The following is an 18,389-nucleotide window of genomic DNA, read 5'->3' as shown; positions in this document are numbered from 1 at the left end:
TTTTAAACTTTTGAGTGACAAGCCATAGAGCAGAGAATCATGTCAACACACAAGGGTCATTCAGTCCAAATTATAATCATAATGGAAATATATTCTGCCCATCTGTGCCACACAATTTTCAAAGTTCTATTTCACAGTTAGTCTTCTCATTGATCAGATTATGAGTACCAACTCTAAGTTAAAGAAACCAAAGCTCTACTCATCTACCAATGATAGGTTCCTCTTGAACATTAAAGTGATCCCACTAAACAGTTTTAACCACTGTTCCTCTGAGAGCTCCTCAAATACTTGAGATGAGTACCAAGTAACGTTCTCATTTCTCTGTCAAACAAAATATTTGCTTCTGCTCAAACATTTTTCATATGGCATCATTTTCAGACTTACAATATTGAAGAGAAGTTACTACATTTAAAGATAAGATGATTTTTATTGTAACACCAATAGACAGCTGTCCAAAGATAAATGCTAAGCTAAATATGATGAGAAAATATTTATAAAATTTATATGTTAGACACTCAATAAAATTAGCATATATGTTAGACTATGTTTATCTTTTCAGTAAATATTAGCCTTCAGGAAAATAAAATTTGCTTTAGATTTAGAGAAGCAATGCACAGGCATTTGCTACCCATTGTGACGTTATTTAAAAAAATCTTCATCTCTGTGTTTAAGAAAATATTCATTCCAAAACTCTGTTTCCACTTTTGTGCTCATATCAAAAATGCATGCCTCCCTTCTTTGAAAAGAGGAATCACCAACAGTGCAGGGTATAAACCAAATAAAAAAATAATAGTCAATGCCAACAAGGAGTGTAATAGAGTCCAAGTGAGATGCAAACAGCAGCTACCTGTTTGAGAGGAGGAAATGGACCAACTGGAAGTGTAGAGTGGACGAGAAGAGAACAGTGGGGAAGGTAGAGTTAGCACAACACCTATGTTTGAAGACGCTGTAATGAAGCCCAGTGCATTGATTATATTCTGAAAAGTGTTTTTAAAAAATTAATTCTCAGGCTGACTAGGAACAGGAAGATCAAGTAAAACACAGCAGTTTAAGGTGATGGACTATTTACCATTGTTTGATTTTTATGTGCTATAGGTAAGTATTGCAATGTCATACTGGACCTCATTATCACACAGAACAAAGTGTCAATTAAATGTATGTACATATATGTGTACATATATACATTTATATACATATATATGTGTATATGTATGTATGTATGCATAAAGTACTCCATCAAAGTTTTTAAAAGTGAGGGAACAAGCTAAATAAATATCAAATAAATAAATGTAAAATATTGAGTGCTTGTTTAAAGATCTCAAGTTTAATATAATAAGTAACCAGTGACACCAAGCTGATTAGGTGGTTTAATTTTCTTGAAAATGTTCCGTTGCAATCGTGGAATAAAGGGACAGTAAGTGAAAAAAGAGATATTCTAAGCATGTCACATAAAGAGCTATTGTGCATTTGGTTTTTGTTTCTTCGTTTTGGGTTTTGGGGACAAGGTCTCCAAATAAATAGCCAAGGTTTCTTATTCCTGATCCTCCTTTCTCAGCTTCTTGTATGCTGGATACCATGTCTAGCTCATGTTCTAATTTAAAAATAACACTTATTTTAATTTTGATGTATGTTTGTGTGTGTGTGTGTGTGTGTGTGTGTGTGTGTGTGTGTGTGTGAGAGAGAGAGAGAGAGAGAGAGAGAGAGAGAGATGTCTGTAGGAATCCACATGTACCTTCCTGTAGAAACCAGCCCCTGGAGCTAGATTTGCAGGAACCTGAATTTGCATTTGAGTACTAAGAACCAAACTTTAGTCTACTACAAGACCATCGAACGTTTTAAACACTGAGCCATCCCTCCATTCCCTAAGCTTACTCTTCAAAAGTCCAGTGAAGTTAAAAGTTAACTCTCTATAAACAATTATATTTTCAAGCATAGCAAGTTACCAATTGGCAACCTGTAATTTCCATAATTTTTAACTATAGTCCTTAAGGCAGAACCAAGAGACACCAATTTCCCAGATACTGAAGGCAATTGAGATAACCAGTCAGCAATCTCCAAATAAATTATACTTAGATGAACTTTCAGTCCCAAATCTTGCTGGCTAATTTTATGCCAACTTGACATAAACCAGAGTTATCAGAGAGGACGAAGTCTCCCTTGAGAAAAATGCATCCATGAGATCCAGCTGTAAGGCATTCTCTTATTTAGTGATTGATTGGGGAGGGCCCAGCCCATTGTGGATAGTCCCATGCCTGGGCTGCTTGTACTGGGTTCTATAAGAAAGCAGGTTGGGCAAGCCAGAAAGCAGCACCCGCTCCATAGCGTCTGCATCAGCTTCTGCCTCCAGGTACCAGTCCTTCTTGAGTTCCTGTCCTGACTTCCTTCAGTGAGGAGCAGTGATGTGGAAGTGTAAGCCAGATAAACCTTTTCCTCTTAACTTGCTTTTGGTCATGATGTTTTATCACAGCAATAGTAATCCTAACTGAGACACGACTGAATTCAACCTTTGTTCTGTATCCAGGTCGCTACAAATACATGGCAACATATATGTGAGGCAGAGAGCTAGTTCAGAGGGTTCAAAGTCATGCCACTAAGCCTGATGACCTAAATTCGGTCCACAGAATCCGCAAGGTATAAGGAAAGAACTGACTCGCACAACTTGTCTCTGACTGAACATATGTACATCCACATACATGGAAAGAATATATTAAAAGGCAAAAATCATGAAGTTAAAATCTATGATACTAAACTGAAAGGTGTTACTGATATTACCACAATGCTGTGAATTACTTATGATAGGAGAGAAGGTAAATGTGGGTACAAAAAACCTAACCTGATTCCAGTGCAAAATCTCATTTTGTTTCTGGGTTCCAGCCTGCTGAAGGGTCCTTTTTGATGAGTTGCTAAATCGGAAGACAGTTCACATAGCCCATGGAAAACCGTAGCAACTTGGCTATGCCAAGCCAATGACTCTCCTTGATCTCTTCATCTCCTTTATCTATGGTGGGGAAACTCAAAGTAGCATCTGTACTATTCATCTCAGCTAGAGGGTGAGCAAGTACAGAACAACCAGCCTTCTCCACAAAGGCAATGTGCTGATTTCACCCAGTCTCTCCAATGGCTGATGATATTTAATTAGTTGAGGTGATATTGTCCTAGCCATAACAGTTTCATATTTCATTGATTTTTAATATAAATCTTAAATGCATAGAAACCTACTTTTGGGTGGGTCTTCATGTCAGGACAGTAGTAGCAACTATGAATGAATGAATGAATGACGAATGAATGAGTGAATGAATGAATGAATACGAAAAGATATAATTTTGCAGAAATATTGGTAACCTGAAATGGAAATAGTACTGAAATTAACACCCAGAAATGTAAGGATTACTTTTATTTTTCTCATCTGACCAGGCTATGCCTGCATGCTGAGTGAGGCTATACTCCATCCTGGGTCAGATGCACATTCCACAGTAGGTAAAACAGGAGGAGGACAAGGATATTGCAGCTGAGATGCTTCCTCAGGAGAAGGTAGCTAGGTAAATATGTCAATTTAATACATGAGGAATTATAACAAGAACAGAGACACTTGAAAAGCTCAAATCCAAGTTGGATCCCACAACAAATTATATGATGAGTTTCTACAAATTCGACAGACATTACGCCTCAAACCCACCTTCTTTTCCTAGCATATTGGGACCATCAGTTTTAATGAGCTCCTGCCCCAACCATCTCTCAAATTATGATTAATTAAGATTGTGAATTATTTGTGGAAGAGATCCCAACAGTGTCTCTTCTGTTCAGATTATTTTGAAGAGTATGATAAGATCACACATGTTAAAATGTAATATACAATTCACATGTAAGACAAATTTATGTATTTGAGGAAAACTCAAATGTAGTAATATACATGTATATAATAATATTATAGAGGTGGTCCAATGAAATTTGCTTTAAAAATAAAGAGATAATTAAGATTTTCCTGTTTTCAGTATTCTACATATTTTACATGATTTATTTTACTTCAGGTAGAAAAGTCTGTAAAGTGATTGTATTAGTATAATTACATCACACATGAGGGTTACCTGTGGAACAAAGACCTTGATAAGATGTAAAGAATGACAGCAGCTAGTAATCTTAAACTTAAACCCAGATATCCCGACATCAGAAACACAGTTTCATTCTTTAAAATGAAGATATATAAGGTAGTTTTTAAACGGTGCAAATGTACTAATTTTCAATACAAGAGAAAAAAAGCACTGAAGAATCTATAGGATATACCATTTTAGGATGTAGGGCAGAATTTGAGAGAAGGACTTATCTAGCCTTATTAAAAATTCTCTCTGTACTCCAAGCTGGCTTCAAACCCAGAATCCTCCTTCCTTAGCCTCCCCCATATTGAAAATAAGGCTATGACAAATTATGCTCTGTTGCAGCAGATATTATACCATAGAGATAATCATGTTCACAAATTAATATAAATACTTCAAGATGAAATCTTTATGTTTTAAACTCTGTGTGAATATTAGCTAAACATTTATCAACATTTTCAGAATGTTCTATCAGAATTAGGTTTCACTAACAATGTATGACATTAAAAGCACAGAGAAGTTACAGATTAAGAAATGTGCAGATAATTCTGAGAAATACTTTATAAACAAATAATAAGTCCACCAACTCTTTTTGCTTTTTGTCAGTGTTCTGAATAAATTTTAAATGTATGCTTTATATAACTTTAAAGTTATTTTTTAAAATTTCTACTTTAAAAAAGCATGCAAATTTCTCATGAAAACACTCTTAAACATACAGTTTAAGAACATGAATGCCACAGTTTATCTTATAAGAACAACCACTAGACATTTTGTCTGTAATGTATAATAAACTAGCACCTCAATTTTTTTTTAAAGTAGATATAGTGACTAACATCCTGTAAGTGATCTGGTCTCCAGAGAGTTTCCCTGCCTGCTGTGGAGGAATTAGCTGAGATTTAAGCCTTTCATAAAGCTATATCTTGGCTATTAACCGACTTTACTCTTTCCTATTGAGGTGTGAATGATTGATCACAGTAATAAACACCTTTCCTTACCAATAGACTTCACAGGAGAGTCAAAACCTCTGTTGGTCAAAGGCCAACAGGACACTTACCCATATCAGACTGACCACTCAGCAAGTTTATTTGCTCTTCTGTTTTAAAATTTTGAATTTTGTCTAAAGTCAAATTATGTTTAATGAGCTTGATTTGGTATACATTATTGGCACAGACAAGGTGATATTTCTAAAAGTGAAATTCAAACTCAAGACAGAAGAATAATGCTATACTTGAGTAAACATCTAATTGATTTCAAATTGTTCTTGAGATTTGAGTTAGGTGGTTTTCCGCTATCCTTATTGTCAAAGTTTAGATGTGATATAATTCTTTCCAAGGCTCCTTTGTTGTAGGCTTAGTGCCTGAGTGGTGAATACAGACACTGAGAGGTGATTGGCATGAAATCCCTGATCTAATCAATGGTCTATTGATAGGTTTGCTCGAACTAGAAGGAAGATGTGAGAAGTTTCTTAAGTGAGATTTCCATTGAGCAGGTAGTCCCTGAAAGTATACGCTTTTAAACTTTTGTCTTATACCAGATCTCTGTCTCTCCATCTCTCTCTTATTCTCCATCTACAACCTTACCTTCTCTTTTCTCTCTCTCTCTTCCTCTCTCTCTCTTTCATCCTGCCTCTCTTCCCATCTTGTATTCACGAGATGAGGAGAAGGCTATACAATGCCAGACAGTCCTCTGATTAACCATGGCTAAGCCAAAAGCAGTGAAGCTGGACCTATGTGACTATGCACTAAAACCTTTCACCCTGAACCTCAATAAATCTCTTCTTTAAGTTATTTTGGTGGGATATTTGTCACACCAACTAAAATAAATAATATAGAAATAATAAATAAATTAAACAATAAACTAAAAACATAGTAAATAGTATAAAAAATAGATATATAGAAAGAAATTTAAACAATACCACTAAGATAACAGAAAAAATTGAGGCTGGAATACCAACATCTTTTATGACTTTTCTTACATTCATTTTTATGCCTCTGAGCATGAGTTGCTGCTGTGATGAGCATTTAGCAACATTAGAACAGGTAAAAGAGGCAGGATCTAGTCTTTCTCTTTTGCAGGCACTCAGTAACATGTATTAACAAAATTTAGCAGCACAGTGTATTGCTAAAATTAAATCTTTATTTTTTTCACCCAACCATTGGTCTATTTATATTTTCCACTCAGGATTCAAAGATCAGACCATAAAATGTTCTAATATACAAGTCACTGAAAAGGCTGCATACTCTTAGGTATTATAATTTCTCATACAATACATAATCAGATTCAATAAATTGAGGATATATGACCTAATTATATCTGACAGTATATACAAAAATTAATGTACAACTTCATCAGATTTTAAAATGTGTCAGAAATATATATTTATTATTAATAAATAATGCAGATAAACTGAGGCTATAAGTCGATAAAATGTACTTTAAGTATTAACTGATACTTATCAGCATGTTATAACTTGAAAGCAGAATCGATTTACATAAAGGGATACATGAGATTGTTGAAACACACTCCATATTTTTCACATAAAGAAGATGCATCTGTCTCTGAGTTTCAGTTTGCCTCAACAATTCATGATGACATTAGCATCAGTGATTTGTAGATAATCAATGGGTAAGTTTTGATCTTGTTTTGATGAATATTTAAAAGTAAGCAAGAGGTTTAGAGGTTTAAAGCTAACACTAATCTTTAAAAGTCCTTATTAAAGACACAGAGATGGCTCAGCAGGTAACAGCTCTGTCTACTTCCTCTGGTTAGTCTTTGTGAAGATAATACAAACTTAGACTGGCATGAGGAGATCTCAATTAAAAATGGCCTCCATCAGGTCAATCTATGGAGACTTCTTTTTAAAGACCGTGAATCTTCTACATTTAATTTCTTTTACTTTTGGCAACTTCATATATGAGTATAGTATTTCCATAATTTCTGGTTCTCTCTCTCCCTGCTCCAGATACCTGTGTGTCCCTCTCACAACACCCTCTTTAATTCAGGAATGCTTATTCTTAATTACCTTCTTAATTTTTTATCATATGCAAGTACACCCATACACACACGCAAACACACACACACACACACACACACACACACACACACACACACAAACATACTTGGCCCGTTTTATATGAGGGGCTGACAACTTGGGTAACCCATCAAGGGACTCTGTTCTAGAATAAATAGATTCTCCCTGTCAGCAGCCATTGATTCCCTGTAGCCCTTCATCTAGAGGAGGAACCTTGTGAACTTTTGCTCACCCATGACAGTATTTTAACTGATGCTGTCATGATGAATATTTACTTATGAATCCATACTGTTGACATTTCATGTACAGCTTCCCCGTCATGTCTATAAGACATTACCTGCCAGCAGACAGCCTGGTCCTCTGGCTCTTAGAATCCTTTCTCCTCTCCTTGCTCTTTTCTGTGTGTCCTCAGTGTAGGGTTTGTAGAGGTAGATGTGTTAACTGGGCTAAGCACCCACCCATCATTTATTTTCTGACTTTTGACAAGTTGTAGTATAATCAGATGATTCTCTCCCACCCAGTAGTTCCCAAATAACTACTCAGAGGCTTAATATTACTTATAAATGCTTGGCCAGTAACTCAGGCTTATTGCTAACTAGCTCTTACACTTAAACTAACCCATAATCCATATCTATGTTTAGCCACATGGCTTGGTACCTTTTCTCAGTGCAACATTTTTTTTCTTGCTTCCTCTGCATCAGGCTCCAACCTTCCTCTTCCCATGATTCTTAGTTTGGTCACCCTGTCTATACTTCCTGTCTGGCTACTGGCCTATCAGCATTATATTAAACCAGTTGTAGTGACTAATTTTTACAGTGTATGAGAGGGTTATTCCATAGCATTGTAGTTTTCTGTAGTAGTTTCTATCTGCTACAGAAAAGAAGTTTCTTTAATGGGAGTCAGGGGAAAGCTACACTGATCTGTGTATACACTTAGAAATTATACATGTTCTCTTTGCGGATCTATGACCTCCTCAGCCATGAGAAGTCCCACCTATTAAGAGGACTTTATGTCTACTTAGATAGTTGTCAGTTGCCCTTAGATAAAAGTGCAATTATTGTACCATTCAGGACATCTTTCTGGAACAATCATTGTTATGATTCACAAGATTTAAATCTGGGTAGAACTTTCAATTCCCCCTTGGATGCTTACATTTGAGAGCCAGTCCTTAGTGAGGAGGCGTCCAGGCCTGTTTGAGGAGGTTGATACTTCTAAGTCCTGTGTCTCAAGTATGGAGAGCCTTCAGCAATAGGTACTTACCTTCAAGTCCTGGGAGGCAACCAAAGGCAATGGTAATAACTTATATTGATCTTGGAATCTCTTTGAACTCTTGAACAACAGCTTGAAGGGAAGTTTTTCCATGCATGGCACTGAAGTTTCTGTTAGATAGTCTATGGTTCTTGAGGGAAGTATTATCCTCCCAAGTGGCATAACTTCATTTAAACTACATGTAAACATGCAGCATACACTTATTTTGAAGTGAATATAAACTGAATTTTGCCCGTGGCTTTTCCCAGCATTTTCAGTGCTATATACCTTTCTTTCACACCTCTCCTCCTATATTACTTCCCCATTCCCTATAAAAGGTCCCCCCAATCTTCCCATTTCCCCCTCATTGCCCCTGTGTCTTACTACCCCTGTTCTTCTCCCCTCACTCCATAGTCCTTTTGTATTTTCCTGGCTTCTACAATAACTTCAGGGTATAGACTGGACACACAGAGCCACAATCCACAGATAAGAGAGAACATGAAACATTTGTCTTTCTCGGTCTGGATTACCTCACTCAGTGTGTTTTCTAGTTCCATCCATTTTCCTGAAAATCTTAAAATTTCATTTCTCTTTACAGCTGAATAGAATTTCATGGTACCATATGTATGTAGGTACATATGTACCCTATTTCCATTATCTGCTCATGAGTTGAAGGACATTTAAGTAGACACATTCTCTTAAATTCTAGTTGCTACTGGAAAGCTGAAACTGTTCTGGGAAGTGCCATCCTTTAGGAGGTGGGCCTTGCCTATAAATTGCGAACTGAGCAATCAAGGCAGAGCAAATAAACAGTAAACAATCTTTCTTCTTGGCCATAGTTCAGCTCCTCCATCTAGGCTCTTGACTGCAGTTCCTGCCTTGGCTTCTCTTGGTTATGAACTGTAAACTGTAAGCTAAATAAAGCCTTTTCTCCTTTAGTAGCAACATAAAACAAACTGGGGAAAACTAGAATTCTCTGCTTACCAAGAACTCAGGTTAAGGACCCAGCATCCACATGGCTATTTATAACCATCATAATTCATCATTCCAGTTCCAGGGAATCCACTGCCTTTGTATGATGTCAGAGGCCACCTAGCATACACATGGTACACATATATACATTCAAACAAACACTTATATACATAAAATAGAAATAAAGTCATTATTAGTACTTAAGATACGATAAAAATGTAATTAAAACTCAAAATGGTATTTCAAACTTTAAACTAACTGTTGGATTTTACTCCTGTGGCTCTGCCAATTTAATGAATTGGATTTGGAATATGGAGGTATTAGATGTTAGATATTGTTGAGAGTAGCATAGTATCCTAAAACTCCTGTTCACAGTATACCTGTTCTTCTCTAAACAGTGAGCACCAAAAGTTTGTCAGTTGTAAGTCATCACGTAATAATCCCACATCTACTTTTCATGTCCCAGTGATTCTGTTAGTGTTCTCATTGTAGTGATAAATGCCCAAGAGGATGTCTTAAGAGTAGACTTGGGTTTGCAGAAGATTCAGTGTATGACCAGCTTGTTCCATAAGTGCCAGCCTAAGGGGAGACAGAATACCATAATAGCAAAAACATGCAGTAAAGCAAAGCTACTCACCTATTGCTGGCATGAATCAAGAGAAAGAATAGTAGAATGGATCAAGGACAAGACACTGTCAGTGTACCTAGACAGTATACAGATTCCAGTAACTAGCCTTCTTCAAGCTGGCCCATTCTTTGAATGTTTACACCAATTCTCCATTGTGCCCTCAAATATGAACCCAAAAATAGGCTGAGCCATCTTGGAATAAATCTTGCACTAGGGAACATACCTTTATTGCAAGAGTTTCTGGAAAGAGACTTCACATCAGTTACAGTATGTCAGCAGGTCATACTAGAGCAAGGTAGGGAGGAATGAGGATGAGGGGATGGTTCAGGTTCTGTTGGAGAGGGGATGGTTCAGGTTCTGTTGGAGAGGGGATGGTTCAGGTTCTGTTGGAGAGGGGATGGTTCAGGTTCTGTTGGAGAGGAGATGGTTCATGTTCTGTTGGAGAGGGGATGATTCATGTTCTGTTGGAGAGGAGATGGTTCAGGTTCTGTTGGAGAGGGGATGGCTCAGGTTCTATTGGAGAGGGGATGGCTCAGGTTCTGTTGGAGAGGGGAGGATTCAGGTTCTGTTGGAGAGGGGAGGATTCAGGTTCTGTTGGACAGGGGATGGTTCAGGTTCTGTTGGAGAGGGGATGGTTCAGGTTCTGTTGGAGAGGAGATGGTTCAGGTTCTGTTGGAGAGGGGATGGTTCAGGTTCTGTTGGAGAGGGGAGGATTCAGGTTCTGTTGGAGAGGAGATGGTTCAGGTTCTGTTGGAGAGGGGATGGTTCAGGTTCTGTTGGAGAGGAGATGGTTCAGGTTCTGTTGGAGAGGAGATGGTTCAGGTTCTGTTGGAGAGGAGATGGTTCAGGTTATGTTGGAGAGGAAATGGTTCAGGTTCTGTTGTAGAGTAGATGGTTCAGGTTCTGTTGGAAAGGGGATGATTCAGTTTATGTTGGAGAGGGGATGGTTCAGGTTCTGTTGGAGAGGGGATGAGTTAGGTTCTGTTGGAGAGTAGATGGTTCAGGTTCTGTTTGAGAGGGTATTCATGCAGCTCACTCTAACTTAACAATGACAAGTCTGTCTGCCTTCCACAGAGGTCTCAGTAGATGTCAAACTGACTCCTCCCCTCAGAAGAATGAGCTTTGGCTCTGAATTGTCAGTGGACTGGGAAACTGGATTAGGAAACCAGAAGAGATGGCTGGATCCTCTTCTTGAGAACCCAAACCTCACTTCCAAAACTTGTTTTTGTTTCTTCAGCCCCATGACATGTGGCTACCCACCACAGTTTCTCCTTTGTTTATTGTTAGCTTTCCTGTGTTAATTTCCCAGATCCCTAAAGTAAATTCTTAGTTGAGAAACTTAAATTATTTCTAGTTTTCTAATAGATTGATTGTTGTGGAGAACATACTTATTTTCAATTACATTTGAAGTGTGGCACAGAGAACACAGTTACTAATTGTCTGCTATGCCTAGTGATATAAGGTAGGGAAGTAAGGTGACCATTTGCTCTGTTGATGTTTACTCTGTATTATGTTGTGGTGAGACCCATGAATTTGAACAGATATTGTGTCATATTTGTATCTAGTGTTTACTTGTATTTTGAGATCATGTCACGTCAGGTAGTTCATAGTCATTTGTTTACCATTAGAAAGAGAAGAAACAAGCCAGGTCGTGGTGGTGCACATTTTTTTATCCCAACACTCGGGAGACAGAGACAGGCAGATCTCTGTGAGTTCAAGGCCAGCCTGGTCTACAAAGTGAGTTCCTGGACAGCCAGGATTGTTTCACAGAGAAACCCTGTCTCAAACAAACACACAAACAAAAAGTAGGAAGAAACATCATGGAAGGTCTCTGATCTACAGGACCCTAGACAGAATGAGATAGAGAAAACTCAGAATTCTAAATAACTTCCTATTTACAAAACAAACAAACAAACAAAACAAAACAAAACAAAACAAAAAAACTTCTTTAATGAAGTTGAACTTATATTGAGGCATTAACCTACATGTCTGTAGTTATACATGAGGATTCTTAAATTTTTAATGACATAAAACACCTCAATCATTTAAAAGTCAGCCTGGGCCATAATTTTGTTTTGCCAACATTTTACCTACCCACACACCTAAGAGCACTGAATTGAGCCATCTAATAAAGTTGATGTTGTGAGATCACCTACTTATTCTGGAGAAGTTTCTGCAAGTTAGTTCATAGAGAACTCATTTGGTTGATAACTGAAAATGTTTCAGAGACTGTGGGTTTTCTAAACCAAAAAAACCAACCAAACAAACAAACAAAAAAAAAACCATCCTGCCCAGGAAAGAGAGGCCTGATTTGTAGGATTTGAATTCCCATTCTGCATTACAGAGGATATACACATGTCTTCTATTCATATTTTCCTCTCAGTTTAAAAGGTATTACAATTTATCATGATCAAAACTTTGTGTACCCTGAAAGGGTAAGAGCCATTACTTTGCCTCCAGTGCTCAGTGCCAGAGTTACAGTAAGTACATGGTAACTATTTTAAATTTTCTGTAGACTTAGTCATTCCCATAATCCAGGTAGGAAAGTGGGTATGAATCAGATGGAACAAGACTTGTTGAAGGTAAGGGCACTCAGCACTGTGGGTAAGCACCTACAGAAGGCCACTCTCTGACTCTGACATTACCACATTGGGCTTGCTGACCAGCAGTGGAAGGTATAAGCATGCCACCTGAAGACATGACCCCTCTTAAGAGTGCCGACCCCATTAGATTAGCCTGACACTGAAGGGCTACAGCTCGTTTTCTTCCAGTTTAGACTTTAGCTTGCCTTTTTCACTGTTTGGTGGTTCAGATTCAGATGTGAAAATGAATGCCAGACAGACTAAGCAACCATCGCTGTAACCAAGAATATACTTGTAGTGCACGAAAAAATTAAGTTAGGCCAACAGCTGCTCTGAATACCAGGAGGGAGAGGAGGACACACATCAATTCCACTCTACATTCCACAGCTTCCTGTGACCATGAATGAAGGCCTGCCTGATATGAGAGTGGATGGATGAGATACGTCATATTTGAGAACCAACCGGTAAGAAATGCTTGGTTCAGAAAGTATATGAAGAGGTTACAGCTCATCAAAGGTTGTAGGGAAGGTAATATATCACGTCTTGGAGCTGCATAAGCCAGCTACAAGAGAGCAGGCTACTTCAAACTGGTGATTCGAGCCAAAGGGAGACCGAACTGGAAGCCACTGTCCCAGCTTGAGTGTTGAGGAGCAGGCAGAGGTCTGTCTTTAGAGATGAGATTTGATGGCGATATCTTTGGTAAAGAAATATTACTGGTCAAATATTCTTTCTTATAGGTTATTGTGTTTCATTAGCTCTCATTATTTTCCGGATAAAACCATTGTCAACTACAGTTAGAATGAGACCTTAGTCCTCACACAGGAAGTTAAAACCAATTTTGTTTCAATTTATTTAACTAGTCCATAAATATATCATTCACTGTAATAACAAGTTACTGACTTTAGAAAAAAAAAGTTTTTGTCATACATTAAACAAGTTTTGTAAAGCATTGGAAAGGCCAAATACAAATGCAATTGCTTGCAGTATAGTTTTGTTCTGTTTGTCTATCTAGAATGACGTGTATTACTAACTCTGCTATTAGTATTCACGGGCGTTTACTCCAATGTGGCTCTGACACCTCAGTGAACATTCTTATAGAAAACAGATTAAGACACAGAATTGGTTCACATGAATCCATTCTGCAGTGTTGACTTTTCCATTTGCAAAGAGGAGACTTCATGTCAAGAAGAAAATTCTGTAAGACATTGGCCCAGAAAGATGAGAGACTTTTTAAAAAACCAAGCACACATCGCTGTTTGCTTAAGCAAGAGTGTAGCACTCAGATTTCAAGATTATTTGATTCTGTGAACATGATCTATCAATTTTGTAATAATGAAATGTGGCAAAGGTCAAAACTGTAAGTGACACGCTATAAGAAGTGATGATGCTACAATGTTTCCAATATTCTCCATACAACCAACTTTCATCTCATTTCGCTGGGTTAACCAGTGTGGGGGTGAAAGGGTAAACACATTCTTTCGCCAGTTCCCCATGCAGCTGCAGTCCCCAGGGCACAGCATTCCCTTTGAGAACCACAGTAATTACACCAGTAGAGAAAACATGAATCCAAGACCTCATCACCTCTCCCATGTGGTAATATAGGCTACAATGCTTAAGAACCAATCTTTTAAATCTTTATGATTCTGTTATAGATAGTTCTTCCTAATTGAGCAAGCTAAATATTCATGTTTTTCTTTAGATGTTAGTGATCTTTGTGTGTTTGGACTCCTATAACAAAATCCCATGGGCCTGGAAGCTTATAAATAAGAGAATTAATTTTTCATGGTTCTGGAGACTGAGCAGCCCATAACTAATGCATCATAGATGTGGTAAGGAAGTTATGTCAAGTCTCTTATGAGGGTCCTATTACTGTTTTTGAGTATCATCCCCGTATCATCTGTGAAGTTTTTACTGCATGATTATAATATATCTGACCTGAATAGAAACAGTTCACATGGCTCAAAATGACCACAAAATAAAAAGAAATTGATTTCATAGAAGGTGAACTATTTTTCAGTCATATGGCTAAGCTAATTGTTTTCAAGTGTTTGATTTTTAAGACTATATGAAATAAGACTATATGAAATTTATCTTTAAAAATTCAAGGTCATATAATGATGGCCTGCATCACATGAGCATTTTGGTATCATTAATTTTGGAATCCCTATGGTCTTTTGCATAAGGGTCACATCTATTCATGGAACAAAGGCCAAAGGGCAGGTTAAGCAAAATTTACTAGTTATTTTATGTGGCCATTGAAAGAAAAAAACAAGGAAATTTTACACACACACACACACACACACACACACACACACACACACATATAGATAGGTAGATGATAGATAGATAGAGAGATAGACAGATATATATATATATATATAGATAGATAGATAGATAGATAGATGATAGATAGAGAGATAGACAGACAGATAGATAGATGATAGATAGATAGATAGATAGATAGATAGATAGATAGATGTAGCCCACCCCAACCTCCACCTCATCTATGAACTGCTATAGCATGTGAAAAGGACAAACCTACAGAACCAAAACTGCAGGATATCCAACAACATAGGACAACATGATATCTAAGAGGAGCCCCAGTGAGAGCCCATTACTGTTGGTGTAGCAGAAGCCAGGGGCCTAGAACCAATGACTCACTGTAATGAACACTTGCAAGTAAAGATGAATGGACTAAAGAAAGGGTTTACTGTGTGTCTCACTGGGCCATACTACAGCTTCCATGATGAGCTGCTTCTGCTTCTTCTTCTTCTTCTTCTTCTTCTTCTTCTTCTTTTTCTTCTTCTTCTTCCTCTTGTTTGTTTGTATTTTCTTTTAAAATTTGATTGGTTTTGAGGGGGAGGGTGCAAGGAAGATACAAGGGGATGGGGAGATGACTGGGATCAGGATGCACAATGTGAAATTCACAAAGAGTCAATAATAGCTAAATGAATTTAAAAGAAGAATGTCTATTTTCCTCTCTTGCAATCCATTAATAAAGTAGATTATAGAGATTTAGCTTTCACTATCATGTTCTTAGTACTTACAAGGATATCTGTCACATTTAGAGACTCAGATTATAAGTGTTATTGAAATTCTGGTCATTAGATGTGTGATACCTTAGAGTGGCAGTACGAGAAACTAGTAACAAAAATGCAAGGCCAATACCAACTTCAAGCATTTTCTCTGACACTTGGTTATAAATTTGATGATCAATATACCCAGAGTATTACAGACAGAAATAAAACGACATGGAAGAATCCAAATTTCACATGTAATCCATGTTGTGTTCTGTTTTCTTATAAATTGTATTTAAGTGTGTGTTGTTTGTGTGTGTGTGTGTGCGTGTGTGTGTGTGTGTGTGTGTGTGTATCTGTGTGCTGTACATGTGTATTCATCTACTGTGTATGTACAATGTAGTACTATGCATATATACATGTGTGTATGGGCATGTGTACATGTGTATGTATATGTGTATATCTATGTGTGCATGTTTATGTATGTGTATGTATGTTCATGTGTGCATTGTGTATATCCATGTAAGTGCATGCATATATATATATATATATATATATATATATATATATATATATATATATATATACATGTTTATACTAATGTGTATAGTTGTGTATGGTTCTATGCATTTGTGTATGTTTGTGCATGTGTGTATGTATGTATAGGTGTATGTGAACATGTCTTGTGTTTATGAATGTGTATACATATGTAATGTGTGTGTGTGTGTATGTAAAACATACCTCATTTAACCTTTCTTTTCACCTTTCCAAATCATGAGAGTCATTTTGCTAAAATGTTCATTGTTGCATAGTCTTCCAATTGGCATCTCTGTCTAAAACCTCTCACTTTCATATGCCATGACCATTTACATACTATCTCTTGTCTAAGCCCAGTGGTAAAGACTTTGCACAGCCTGTGTCACTGTTTCTCATTCTCCCTGTCCATACTAGGGTCCAGAAAATACTATAACTGTCCTGGTACATGCTGTTTTTTCCTGTCTTCATCTTTATCCATACATTGATGTCTTTCTCCCTGGTAGTTACACTAGCACCACAATCCTTCTTTGATATGTACCTAACCATTTCCATTAAGTAATTGCGTTATGATTTTCCAACATCAACATAGCCACAGACTCCAAATCCATTCAGAACCTTGATGCAATTCCCCTAAAACACACTTCTCACATGCTTTTGGGTGGTTGTGATGCCCCCTGCCTCTTCTGAAAGCAGATGGTATCCAAGGGCAGTATCATACATTGCATGTCATAGTCCTTCTCCCAAAACACACTGTGATTCAATAACATGTCAGCATGGTTGTTAGTAAAATGAATGATTGATAATAGATTTATTCACTGAGTTTATTAAATCAGAATAAAAACTAAGAGTTAACCAAGCTCTATGAAGATAAAAAGAAAAGAAAAATAGAAAAAAAAAAGAGGACTCTAGATAGTATATGAGCAAGAACAAATCAGTTATGCTTTATGAACACAGATTTTCTTCATGGAAAGAAAAGAGCCGGCCCAGCTGATATGTTAGGTTACTCCCACGCAAACTTTCTATAATTTCACGACTCACTAGAGACTATCATAAGTCAGTGTGAGGATCCGTGCATGCCTCCAGCTCCTGGCTGCTCTGTCCACCTCTGTCAGACCTCTCCAGCTATTGCCTATAGACAGCCAGGTGATACAGTACTTTAATTCAGCATGCAAATTAGCATAGCTCAGAGTCTAGAAGAAATCTTGCTGTAGGCAGGTAAAGAAAATTAGAAAGATGATCCACAACTCTATAAAAGGTTGGTTTTGCATGGGTATTTTTCTCATATATTAGATGTGTAATCTCTATGAATTGGAGTCAAGAAAAATAGATCAACATGTTAGCAGAGTAAATATATGTATATTACCTCTACTCACATATAAATATGTCGATTTGCCTTCCTTTTGATGTTATTATTGTTTTTAAGTATAGTAGTTATACTTCTGGTTTTATATGCACATTTACAAATGGTTGGTATGTCTAATTTAACAGGAAAACTTGGTCTCATTAAATTTAAGGGAACTGCTGGTTTATTGGTGATAGTGAGTGTTATCCCATTCTAATAAGATGCCAATGAATTACCAGACACAAGATTCCTTAGTAATTGGGCTGGAATAAATCTCCAGAGTATCTTAGGAATTTTTCTTTGTTTCTTTTTTTTTTTTTTTTTTTGATCAGAATTTGAAACCTTCTTATAGTTACACATCGCAAAATGAGGCTTCACTGAAACTCACCCTCCTTTTTCCCTAGTGGCAGCTTTCGTTTGCCTATATTTTCCTTTAAAGACAATTGCTTGGATATATTTTTCTGCATGTGTGTGTGCTCCTCCATGCCATAAATGAATGCCTCTCACCATTCACAGCATGCATAAACCTGATTTCCAGAGACAGCCTTTACTCCCCTCTTCCCTCAGACCTCACAGTAAGCTATACCAGGCCAAGTGCCCTATGAACTTCTCTCAGTTTTGTACATACAGCCCTTCCCTTTGATATTACTATAGGTCAGATGGACAGTAACCCTAGCAGACAGCAGCCCTTTATTTGATCCAGTATGCACCACTGAAAATGTGAAGCAAGGATATGTTAAATATATATGCACTTTTTAATTATGCAATCAATCTTTTACGATTCCATTTTTAACAATTAGAAAATAACAGAGAACATGCACAGGGGGTACGGCTAAAATTAAATAATTTAAATACTATCTTTTATGGAGACACATTTGGGCTTTATTTATTACTTAGAAAATATGTATTATATTTTGGTGATGACTAGTCTAGATTCCTAC

Source organism: Onychomys torridus, chromosome 20, assembly GCF_903995425.1.
Source record: "Onychomys torridus chromosome 20, mOncTor1.1, whole genome shotgun sequence".
NCBI lineage: Eukaryota > Metazoa > Chordata > Mammalia > Rodentia > Cricetidae > Onychomys > Onychomys torridus.
The sequence above is the reverse complement of the archived record's forward strand: the minus strand, read 5'-3'. Positions refer to the sequence as shown.